The 13,142-nt window shown below is 45.1% G+C and overlaps 1 pseudogene; it reads right to left on the bottom strand.

The window, feature by feature from the left end:
• Positions 1 to 887: 887 nt before the first annotated feature.
• On the bottom strand, positions 888 to 10,477 carry LOC112438286 (uncharacterized protein CXorf49-like; annotated as a pseudogene).
• Between the last annotated feature and the right edge of the window lie 2,665 nt (positions 10,478 to 13,142).

The raw sequence follows: 13,142 nt of genomic DNA, 5'->3' as shown, positions 1-13,142 counted from the left end.
TGAAACTGAGGACGCCATGTGGCTTTCTGGCCCAGATGACCTGACTGTGTGCATGGTGGCACCAGGGGGACATAATGGCTCCAGAAAGAGGACTGAGCTCCCGAGGGGGAGGATGAGCTCTGTCGTGCTCAACAGCACAGAAGCAACCGTGCAGGTAAGGACTCCGGCGTCAACCCACGGGGGAAAGCAAGGATGTTCGTGATGGAAAGGACAGTGACAGGGCAGAACCATGACAGTGAATTGCAGGAGGAAAGGTGAGAGAGAGCGGGGTTCTGGAAGGAGGCCATCAGTTCCTGCTGAAGGAGAGCGAGAATAGTGCTGAAGGGGACCTGTGAGACCCCAAAGTAGGAGGAGAAGAGGACGGACCATGAGCAAGGTGTGCCGGGGAAAGGCAAGAAATGCTGCTGTGGCCAGGCAGGGCCACCGAAGCACCTAGGCCCAGGGCACTATGGTGAGCCTGAGTGCAGGGCTGCTGCTCAGAGGCCGGCTCAGGCGACCCCCAGGGAGTGGGCTCACCACTCAGCACTAGGGTAACTGCGCTTCAAGGGCCAGGGAACACAGCAACACCCTGCACCCCCCAACACTCCCAACAATCACAGGGCAGACCACATACCACAGAATATGAGAACGACTTTATTGGAAACTGCTTTGGGAAGGGGGCAAATGCAGCAGAAGAGTGGAAGCCCTGGCTGAAGAGGATACGGACGGAACCCGTTTGGCTGCAGCTCCGGAGCTCCAAAGGAACCAGCTGTTCATCTTGTAGGAAGACGCTGGCTCCAACCTGTGAAACAGAGCAGCTCAGGGACGGGCCCCCAACCAGGGCCAGCCCACAGCCCTCTTAAGCTACCGGGATTGTGGGAAGGTGCATAATGTGTGCAACACTCACTTCAAAGGTCCTGGAACTTGTCAGTGAGGAACTGCATGGCCGCTGAAAGAGAGAGGCAGAAATGGACACTCCAGACCCAGGGAAACAGAAACCCACCCCCTGCCCCAGTGGGGAACCACCTAGCCTTGCAACCCGAAACCCCACCAGCCCTGGGACTGACTCATCCACCCGTCACCTGAATTAAATGTGGAAATGCCTTGTAAGTGGGAAAGTGGTTCTCAGGTGTTGGGCCATCCCAGAACCGTTCAGAACATGTTTCAAAGACAGATAAGTCAGCCAGCAAGCAAACACCGTACAAGCCATACCAGGCAGCAGTTAAAGGAAAACACACACAGTGTCTCTAACCATCCTAAGCGAAGGAGATCTCTGGGACTCGTGGACAAAGTGTACATGGAGTTCAGACGACACATTTCTGTCTGTGCACACCCCTAGCTGGAAAGGCACAGAAGGCTCCAGGGCCAGGCTTTCCTTGGTTCTCTTCCCCAGAGGAGTCAATCCCAGTGATGTTGCCTGCACCTGCAGCCCACCCTTGCCCTGGCACCTGCAGTAAGACAGTGCTGTCAATCCCTGCCCCAGCCATGGTTCCATTACACCTAGTTGGTCTCTAAGGTCCTCAGTTTTTTTTTATTATTATTATACTTTAAGTTATAGGGTACATGTGCACAACGTGCAGGTTTGTTACATATGTATACATGTGCCATGTTGGTGTGCTGCACCCGTTAACTCGTCATTTACATTAGGTATATCTCCTAATGCTATCCTTCCCCCCTCCCCAACACCACGACAGGCCCCAGTGTGTGATGTTCCCCACCCTGTGTCCAAGTGTTCTCATTGTTCAATTCCCACCTATGAGTGAGAACATGTGGTGTTTGGTTTTCTGTCCTTGCCATAGTTTGCTCAGAATGATGGTTTCCAGCTTCATCCATGTCCCTACAAAGGACATCAACTCATCCTTTTTTATGGCTGCATAGTATTCCATGGTGTATATGTGCCACATTTTCTTAATCCAGTCTATCATTGATGAACATTTGGGTTGGTTCCAAGTCTTTGCTATTGTGAATAGTGCCACAATAAACAACGTGTGCATGTTTCTTTATAGCAGCATGATTTATAATCCTTTGGATATATACCCAGTAAAGGGATCACTGGGTCAAATGGTATTTCTAGTTCTAGATCCTTGAGGGGTTGCCACACCATCTTCCACAATGGTTGAACTAGTTTACAGTCCCACCAACAGTGTAAAAGTGTTCCTATTTCTCCACATCCTCTCCAGCACCTGTTGTTTCCTGAGTTTTTAATGATTGCCATTCTAACTGGTGTGAGATGTTATCTCATTGTGGTGTTGATTTGCATTTTCCTGATGGCCAGTGATGATGAGCATTTTTTCATGTTTCTGTTGGTTGCATAAATGTCTTCTTTTGAGAAGTGTCTGTTCATATCCTTTCCCCACTTTTTGATGGGGTTGTTTCATTTTTTCTTGTAAATTTGTTTGAGTTCTTCGTAGATTCTGGATATTAGCCCTTTGTCAGATGGGTAGATTGTAAAAATTTTCTCCCATTCTGTAGGTTGCCTGTTCACTCTGATGGTAGTTTCTTTTGCTGTGCAGAAGCTCTTTCGTTTAATTAGATCCCATTTATCAATTTTGGCTTCTGTTGCCATTGCTTTTGGTGTTTTAGTCATGAAGTACTTGCCCATGCCTATGTCCTGAATGGTATTGCCTAGGTTTTCTTCTAGGGTTTTTATGGTTTTAGGTCTAACATTTAAGTCTTTAATCCATCTTGAATTAATTTTTGTATAAGGTGTAAGGAAGGGATCCAGTTTCAGCTTTCTACATATGGCTAGCCAGTTTTCCCAGCACCATTTACTAAATAGGGAATCCTTTCCCCATTTCTTGTTTTTGTCAGGTTTGCCAAAGATCAGATGGTTGTAGATGTGCGGTGTTATTTCTGAGGGCTCTGTTCTGTTCAATTGGTCTATATCTCTGTTTTGGTAGCAGTTCCATGCTGTTTTGGTTACTGTAGCCTTTTAGTATAGTTTGAACTCAGATAGCGTGATGCCTCCAGCTTTGTTCTTCTGGCTTAGGATTGTCTTGGCAATGCAGGCTCTTTTTTGGTTCCATATGAACTTTAAAGTAGTTTTTTTCCAATTCTGTGAAAAAACTCATTGGTAGCTTGATGGGGATGGCATTGAATCTGCAAATTACCTTGGGGAGTATGGTCATTTTCATGATATTGATTCTTCCTATCCATGAGCATGGAATGTTTTTCCATTTGTTTGTGTCCTCTTTTATTTCGTTAGTAGTGGTTTGTAGTTCTCCTTAAAGCGGTCCTTCACATCCCTTGTAAGTCAAATTCCTAGGTATTTTATTCTCTTTGTAGTAATTGTGAATGGCAGTTCACTCATGATTTGGCTCTCTGTTTGTGTGTTCTTGGTGTATAGGAATGCTTGTGATTTTTGCACATTGATTTTGTATCCTGAGACTTTGCTGAAGTTGCTTATCAGCTTAAGGAGATTTTAGGCACAGATGATGGGGTTTTCTAAATATACAATCAGGTCATCTGCAAACAGGTACAATTTGACTTCCTCTTTTCTTAATTGAATACCCTTTATTTCTTTCTCCTGCCCAATTGCCCTGGCCAGAACTTCCAACACTATGTTGAATAGGAGTGGTGAGAGAGGGCATCCCTGTCTTGTGCCAGTTTTTGAAGGAAAGCTTCCAGTTTTTGCCCATTCAGTATGATATTGGCTGTGGGTTTGTCATAAATAAAATAAATATTTTATTTATGTTATAAATAAAATAAATATTTTATTTATGTTATAAATAAAATAAATATTTTATTTATGTTATAAATAAAATAAATATTTTATTTATGTTATAAATAAAATAAATATTTTATTTATGTTATAAATAAAATAAATATTTTATTTATGTTATAAATAAAATAAATATTTTATTTATGTTATAAATAAAATAAATATTTTATTTATGTTATAAATAAAATAAATATTTTATTTATGTTATAAATAAAATAAATATTTTATTTATGTTATAAATAAAATAAATATTTTATTTATGTTATAAATAAAATAAATATTTTATTTACTTTATAAATAAAATAATGAATCTTATTATTTTGAAATACATCCCATCAATACCTAGTTTATTGAGATTTTTTAGCATGAAGGGCTGTTGAATTTTGTTGAAGAACTTTTCTGCATCTATTGAGATAATCATGTGGTTTTGTCTTTGATTCTGTTTATATGATGGATTATGTTTATTGACTTGGAATGTTGAACCAGCCTTGCATCCCAGGGATGAAGCCAACTTGATTGTGGTGGATAAGCTTTTTGATGTACTGCTGGATTCAGGTTGCCAGTATTTTATTGAGGATTTTTGCATCAATGTTCATCAGGGATATTGGTCTAAAATTCTTTTTTTTGTTGTGTCTCTGAGAACAGGCTTTGGTATCAGGATGATGCTGGCCTCATAAAATGAGTTAGGGAGGATTCCCTCTTTTTCTATTGATTGGAAGTTTCAGAAGGAATGGTACCAGCTCCTCTCTGTACCTCTGGTATAATTCAGCTGTGAATCCGTCTGGTCCTAGACTTTTTTTGGTTGGTAGGCTATTAATTATTGCCTCAATTTCAGAGCCTGTTATTGGTCTATTCAGAGGTTCAACTTCTTCCTGGTGTAGTCTTGGGAGGATGTATGTGTCCAGGAATTTATCCATTTCTTGTAGATTTTCTAGTTTATTTTATAGAGGTGTTTATAGTATTCTCTGATGGTAGTTTGTATTTCTGTGGGATCAGTGGTGATATCCTCTTTATCATTTTTTATTGAGTCTATTTGATTCTTCTCTCTTTTCTTCTTTATTAGTCTTGCTAGCGGTCTATCAATTTTGTTGATCTTTTCAAAAAAACCAGTTCCTGGATTCATTGATTTTTTTAAGGGTTTTTTGTGTCTCTACCCCCTTCAGTTCTGCTCTGATCTTATTTCTTGCCTTCTGCTAGCTTTTGAATGTGTTTGCTCTTGCTTCTCTAGTTCTTTTAATTGTGATGTTAGGGTGCCAATTTTAGATCTTTCCTGCTTTCTCCTGTGGGTATTTAGTGCTGTAAATTTCCCTCTACACACTGCTTTGAATGTGTCCCAGAGATTCTGGTATGTTGTCTTGTTCTCGTTTGTTTCAAAGAACATCTTTATTTCTGCCTTAATTTCCTTATGTACCCAGTAGTCATTCAGGAGCAGTTTGTTCAGTTTCCATGTAGTTGAGCAGTTTTGAGTGAGTTTCTTAATCCTGAGTTCTAGTTTGATTGCACTGTGGTCTGAGAGACAGTTTGTTATAATTTCTGTTCTTTTACATTTGCTGAGGAGTGCTTTACTTCCAACTATGTAGTCAATTTTGGAATAAGTGTGGTGTGGTGCTGAGAAGAATGTATATTCTGTTGATTTGGGGTGGAGAGTTCTGTAGATGTCTATTAGGTCTGCTTGGTGCAGAGCTGAGTTCAATTCCTGGGTATCCTTGTTAACTTTCTGTCTCGTTGATCTGTCTAATGTTGACAGTGGGGTGTTAAAGTCTCCCATTATCATTATGTGGGAGTCTAAGTCTCTTTGTAGGTCTCTAAGGGCTTGCTTTATGAATCTGGGTGCTCCTGTATTGGGTGCACATATATTTAGGATAGTTAGCTCTTCTTGTTGAATTGATCCCTTTACCATTATGCAATGGCCTTCTTTGTCTCTTTTGATCTTTGTTGGTTTAAGGTGTGTTTTATCAGAGACTAGGATTGCAACCCCTGCTTTTTTGTTTTGTTTTGTTCTCCATTTGCTATGTAGGTCTTCCTCCATCCATTAATTTTGAGCCTATGTGTGTCTCTGCATGAGAGATGGGTCTCCTGAATACAGCACACTGATGGGTCTTGATTCTTTATCCAATTTGCCAGTCTGTGTCTTTTAATTGAAGCATTTAGCCCATTTACATTTAAGGTTAATATGGTTATGTGTGAATTTGATCCTGTCATTATGATGTTAGCTGGTTATTTTGCTCGTTAGTTGATGCACTTTCTTCTAGCATCGATGGTCTTTACAATTTGGCATGTTTTTGCAATGGCTGGTACCGGATGTTCCTTTCCATGTTTAGTGCTTCCTTCAGGAGCTCTTGTAAGGCAGGCCTGGTGGTGACAAAATCTCTCGGCATTTGTTTGTCTGTAAAGGATTTTATTTCTCCTTCACTTATGAAGCTTAGTTTGGCTGGATATGAAATTCTGGGTTGAAAATTCTTTTCTTTGAATATTGGCCCCCACTCTCTTCTGGCTTGTAGAGTTTCTGCCGAGAGATCTGCTATTAGTCTGATGGGCTTCCTTTTGTGGGTAACCCGACCTTTCTCTCTGGCTGCCCTTAACATTTTTTCCTTCATTTCAACTTTGGTGAATCTGACAATTATGTGTCTTGGGGTTGCTCTTCTCAAGGAGTATCTTTGTGGCATTCCCTGTATTTCCTGAATTTGAATGTTGGCCTGCCTTGCTAGGTTGGGGAAGTTCTCCTGGATAATATCCTGAAGAGTGTTTTCCAACTGGGTTCCATTCTCCCCATCACTTTGAGGTCCACTAATCAGATGGAGATTTGGTCTTTTCACGTAGTCCCATATTTCTTGGAGGCTTTGTTCATTTCTTTTTACTCTTTTTTCTCTAAACTTCTCTTCTCACTTCATTTCATTCATTTTGTCTTCAATCACTGATACCTTTTCTTCCACTTGATCAAATCAGCTGCTGAAACTTGTGCATGCGTCACGTAGTTCCCGTGCCATGGTTTTCAGCTCCATCAGGTCGTTTAAGGACTTCTCTACAATGTTTATTCTAGTTAGCCATTTGTCTAATCTTTTTTCAAGGTTTTTAGCTTCTTTGCGATGGGTTCGAACATCCTCCTTTAGCTCAGAGAAGTTTGTTATTACCGATCATCTGAAGCCTTCTTCTCTCAACTCTTCAAAGTCATTCTCCATCCAGCTTTGTTCCATTGCTGGTGAGGAGTTGCATTCCTTTGTAGGAGAAGAGGCGCTCTGATTTTTAGAATTTTCAGCTTTTCTGCCCTGGTTTCTCCCCATCTTTGTGGTTTTATCTACCTTTGGTCTTTGATGACAGTGACGTACAGATGGGTTTTTGGTGTAGATGTCCTTTCTGTTTGTTAGTTTTCCTTCTAACAGACAGGACCCTCAGCTGCAGGTCTGTTGGAGTTTGCTGGAGGTCCACTCCAGACCCTGTTTGCCTGGGTATCACCAGCAGAGGCTGCAGAACAGCAAATGTTGCTGCCTGATCCTTCCTCTAGAAGCTTCTTCTTAGAGGGGCACCTGGCTGTCTGAGTTGTCAGTCGGCCCCTACTGGGAGGTATCTCCCAGTTAGGCTACTCGGGGGTCAGGGACCCACTTGAAGAGGCAGTCTGTCCGTTCTCAGATCTCAAACTCCCTGCTGGGAGAACCATTACTCCTTCAAAGCTGTCAGACAGGGACTTTTAAGTCTGCAGAAGTTTCTGCTGCCTTTTGTTCAGCTATGCCATGCCCCCAGAGGTGGAGTCTACAAAGGCAGGCAGGCCTCCTTGAGCTGTGGTGGGCTCCACCCAGTTCGAACTTCCCAGCTGCTTTGTTTACCTACTCAAGCCTCAGCAATGGCGGGTGCCCATCCCCCAGCCCCCTGCAGTTCCATCTCAGACTGCTGTGCTAGCAGTGAGCGAGGCTCTGTGGGCATGGGACCCTCTGAGCCAGGCGTGGAATATAATCTCCTGGTGTGCTGTTTGCTAAGACTGTTGGAAAAGTGCAGTATTAGGGTGGGAGTGTCCTGATTTTCCAGGTACCATCTGTCATGGCTTCCCTTGGCTAGGAAAGGGAATTCCCCGACCCCTTGCGCTTCCCGGTTGAGGTGATGCCCCGCCCTGCTCCATGGGCTGCACCCACTGTCTGACAAGCCCCAGTGAGATGAACCTGGTACCTCAGTTGGAAATGCAGAAATCACCTGTCTTCTGCATCACTCATGCTGGGAGCTGTAGACTGGAGCTTTTTCTATTCGGCCATCTTGGAACCTCCCCTCAGGTCCTCAGTTTTCCTCTGCAGCAGGATGCACTAGACCAGCAGACACTGGAGGAAGAGAAATGGTTAGTCCCTTCTGGCCTGCTCTCTCACCATCCTCCCTGTCTCTCCCAGACCTTACAGCCCCCATGGTCTGCAGCCCAGTGGTGAGGTGGGTTGGCACAGAGCCCTCAATGGAAAGGAGGCATCCACTCTCCATGGGGTACGGAAGTTGGAGGTGGGAGAGATGCAGAAATCAGTTAAACTGGACATGGATCCCACCATCTAGTGTGGTCCCGGATTACTATGATCCACACAAAGCATTACCTGAGGACAGCCCTGGGCTCCTGGGGGCTGCTGCTGCCTTTCCAATCTTGGGGGATGGACAGGCAGCTGCTGGTCACCTGAAAGAAAACACAAAATCCAGCTTCTAAGCCTCTGAGTGAGGTGGAAAGGGCCTAGCAGGGTCCAATGTGAGGCAGCATTACCCTGTGCTTGCAACACGTTGCCCCTGCTCTGCCCAGCAGCTCCAACCCTCCTTCTAGGACTGTCTTGTCTTCCCTGTTCCCCAGTGTGAGTCCATCTGTACCTGTGGCCCACTAGCATTGTGGCTCTGGGTAGGATGCCAACAGCGGGGCAGCCACAGGCAGGCCCTGGGAGGAGCAGTGTGGCTGAGCAGGACTTAACAGAAAAGGGCTCAGTACTGCTGAAAGTCTCTTTCCAGAGCTGGAGTTTGGGGTGGGGCTCCAAATCACCCCCCACTGCACAAATCCCACTGAGAGAGGGCGGTGTGCCTTCAGGCTAGCCCTGTCAACCCTGCATTTCCCTTGGGACAGCTGCCTGGGTGGGCAGGGAAGCCCGGGAACAAGGCTGAGCTTCCAGAAGCGACAGAGCCAGAGGTTTCACTCCTGTCCCCTCTCCCCGCCAAGCCTATCAAACCCACAAGACTCACTGGAGAATGCATGGTGTCAGGACACAAGGCGTCTCAGGCTCAATGCTAAGGGCTGTGAGGTTCCTGGAACTTGGGGAGTTCTGACGGTGGAGTCGCCACTGCTGCATTCTCCACAACTCACGGACAGGGAAATCAGCTGGGGCTTCTCTTTGGGAAACTAAAACAGAAAGTTCTGAGTTGGGCTGGCGGTGGAGGCTGGCAGTAAGTACAAGTGAGGAGGGGTTGTGTTAAGGTGGAGACTCCAGACTAATCTCATTAGCACTTTCTCCCTCAGTCAGCTCCAAGACAGGAGAGCTTGCATAATAGCTAGGGAAGGAGGAATTGGGAAGTTGATGAGTCTGGACGCCCAAGCTTTGTGCCCCACACATTAAGGAGTCCCCTGATCCAAACCAGCTGCCAGCCCTGTCTTCCATCCCAGCTCCTCTCTGGGGGCAGAGCCTGGACAACTGCAGAGTGTCCAGAGCCAGGCCTGGCACACACCAAGTGCTCCCTTTAATGTGTGCCCCTATGAGGAGGACCCCAATCGGTCATCCTAGTGTCCCTGGGCTCCCGATGACAACCTGTGAGCAAGGGATAGAGAGGGCATGGGTGGGTGCTGGAGGAGAGGTGGGTGGGGGGAGACAGAGGAGAAAGAGGAAGAGGAGAGCAAGGAGGAGAAGGAGGAGTGCGCGAAGAGAACCTACTCACTTGGGCCCTTGGGACCTCATCTCTATTTGGATCATTATCTTCTCTGGCCGCAGCCTGGGACTCCCTGGTCTTCCTTCCTGCTGGTTTCTTCCCAGGGCTGCTGTGCTTGGGCTCCTTGGGTCTCGCGGACTTCCCCAGGAGCCCCACACTGGACACTGGCGGGAAGCTGGCCGGATCAGGTGGAACTGCTGAGAGTCTCTGCCCCCAGGCAGGAAAGGCTCCCCGCAGGGCCAGTTCTGGTGCACCCTCTAGGGATTTCTTCTCCTGGGCCACCTTCCTTCCCAGAGTGCCCTAGGGTAGGGGCCCTCTAACGGCAACTCCTGAGCAACTGGGCCTGACCCCCCTCTTTCCCCACACCATGCTCTGCATTTTCTTCAAGGAAGACGTGTCCAGCTCTCCCACGGCTGGCCTCTCCATGGCTGGGGTGAGTCTGCGGGGAGGAGAGGTCAGGAGAGGTCCCTGAACCTGAACATAACTCTCCCTGCGGTGGAAACTGGGGCGTCTGCAAGTGTCCGCTGGCTTCTTGGGGCTTCTGGGCTTGGCCTGGATTCCTTCTTTGGTGAAAATGATCACCCTAATCAACGGTAAGTCGCTGCTCTCATCTGCGGAATCAGAGTCTTGGGTAGACAGCCCTGCGAGCCCTTCCTCGGAGGGCTGCTGGGGATCCACGCAGATGCTGCGTCTCCTCTTCAAGCCCCTTTCCGGGTTCTCTCAGGCTGGGCCTGTCCCAGGACCAGTGAGGTGGAGAGGGCCGACGAAGTTCCTCCGCTGCCATTTCCCCGGGCTGGGGCCCAGCACACCTCTCCCACTGGGACCGACCTCCAGGTCTGCCCCAATGTCAGCGGACCCTTTGGCAGTGATGCCTTCTAGGGACAGTTGTCCCTGGATGCTGGGCGGTGGCATGACTCACCGCGTTTTACCTGTAACAGCTTTGGGTAGCTCACAGTCAAGGCTCACAGGGAGGCTCACAGTCAAGAAGCAGGGGTTTTAGGTTTGTTTCTGCTAGTGCTGTGAAAAACACCATTGTCGATTTCCTAGGGACTCACTGCATTGAATGTGTAACAGCTTTGGGTAGCACCTATGTGTTAACCGTCTTCCCGTCCGTGAACACAGGATGTGTCTCTATTTTTTGGTCTTCTGCGTGTTTCATCAGTGTTTGATCGGTTTCAGTGTACACACCTTTCACCTCCCTGAATAAACGTATTCCAAGGGTTTTATTCTTGGCCTGATATTCTAAATATGTTGGTTTCCCGGGTGTCTTTTTTCGGATAGTTTGTTGTTCAGGCATAGAAAAGCGAGAGATTTTCGCATGTTGCTTTTCCATTCCGCAACTTTGCTGACTTTGTCTATTGGTTTTGATCGTTTTTTGGTGCAGTGCACATCAGGGTTTTCTCTATGTGACTTCATGCCATCAGCAAGCAGAGATAATTGAGCTTCTTACTGTCTAGTTTGGCCCCTTTTATTTCTTTTTCTTACAGTACATGACCAAATCGACACGTGGTTGTGTGTCCCGTGTGTGTGTGTGTGCGCGTGCGTGTGCGTGCATGCATGCATGCACGCATATGGGCTGGTACCCATGTATGCCCCCACTTGGGAATCAAATTAATCGGGGATGCTCTCCCTTGAGGGAGAAAGGGCTGATTCACATAGTGAAGGCAGTGGTGAAGGATCCGCGAAGGATCCAACGCGTAAAAGCAGGGCTGGGATCTACCTTAAACAAGAGGTATTTTTTCAATTCTAAAACCTAGAAGGGTGTGGAGTGGGACAAACTCTTAGAAATAAAAATTTCTGGCCTGCCAAACCAGCACACCCACATGCCAAACAACCCTCGTGGGCACAGCCACGTGCCGATTTGATCACCTATTTTAAGAAAAGAAATAAAAAGGATTCAAATTGGAAACTAAGAAGCTCAATTTTCTCGGCTTGCAGATGACATGATCTCACCTAGAGAAAACCCTGATATACACTGCACCAAAAAATGGTCAAAACCAATAAACAAACTCAGCAAAGTTACAGAGTGAAAAGCAACATGTGAAAATCACTCGCTTTTCTATGCCCGAACAACAAACTATGCGAAAAAGATACCCGGGAAACCAACATATTTAGAATACCAGGACAAGAATAAAACCCTTGGAACACGTTTATTCAGGGAGGTGAAAGGTGTGCACACTGAAACCAATCAAACACTGATGAAACACGCAGAAGACCAATAAATGCAGACACATCCCGGGTTCATGGACGGGAAGACGGTTAACACGTAGGAGCTACACAAAGCCGTTACACGTTCAATGCAGTGAGTCCCTAGGAAATCGACAATGGTGTTTTTCACAGCACTAGCAGAAACAAACCTAAAACCCCTGCTTCATGACTGTGAGTCTCCCTGCCCATGTTTCTATCAGGTTCTAGCTCTTTGTGTGGAACAGAGGCTTGCAGCTCCTCTGTGAGCCCGGTGCTTCTCATGCATCATGAAGAGGGCCGTCACCAGACACTGAATCTGCCAGCACCTTTACCTTGAACTTCCCAGTCTGCAGAACTGTGGGAAATAAACATTTGTTATTTAAGCCATCCAGTCTATGGTACTTTGTTATAGCAGCCTGAATCGACTAAGATACTAATCATCAGGGAAATACAAATGAGAACCACAATATCACCTCATGCTTGTTGGGATGGCCACTATTAAGAAAAAAAAAAAACCCAGAAACTGAAATCCTTGTATACTACTGGGGATGGTGCACCCATTATTAAAAAAAGTATGGGAATTTCTCCAAAATTTAAAAATAGAATTACTTCAATATGATCCATCAATCCGACTTCTGGGTATATATCCAGAAGACCTGAAAAAGGATCTTGAATATGTATTTGCACACCCATATTCATGGCAGTATTATTCACAATAGCCAGGAGGTAGAAACAACCTGACTCTCCATGAATGGATGCATGGATTTTTACAAGGTGGCATATACATCCAATGAACTATTATTTGGCCTTTAAAAAAGGAAATCCTGTCATATGATACAACATGAATGAATCTTCAGGGCATTATGCTAAGTGAAATAAGCCAGTCACAAAAAGAAAAACATTACATGATTATACTTATATGAGGTACTTTTAAAAGTCAAACTCTTAAAAAACAAAAAGTAAAAGGGTGATTGCCAGGGGCTGTGGAGGGCAGGGGAAAGGGGAGTTGTTGTTCAGTGGGTATAAATCAGTTTTGCAGGATGAAAATGTTCTAGAGATCAGTTGCACAATAACATTCACGTAGGTAACACTACTGTACTGTATACTTAAAAATGATTATGATGGTATGTTTTATGTTACTTTTTACCACAATCAAAAAAGTTCTATCCAGAGAAATTAGGCAAGAAAAAATACCAAAGTGCGTTCAAACTAGTAAGGGAGATGTAAAATTATCTCTATTCACAGATGACACAATTCTATACATAGAAAACCTGAAAGAATCTTCAAAACCATTACTAAAGCTAATGAACAAGTTAATACACAAATTCAACGAGGTTGCAGAGAATAGGATGGATCAAAAGGCAAAAATTATTAAAAAATACTGTGTGAT

This window comes from Pan paniscus, chromosome X (genome assembly GCF_029289425.2).
Source record: "Pan paniscus chromosome X, NHGRI_mPanPan1-v2.0_pri, whole genome shotgun sequence".
NCBI classification, from domain to species: domain Eukaryota; kingdom Metazoa; phylum Chordata; class Mammalia; order Primates; family Hominidae; genus Pan; species Pan paniscus.
Note: the sequence above shows the minus strand (reverse complement) of the source record. Positions and strands in the feature narration are given on the sequence as shown.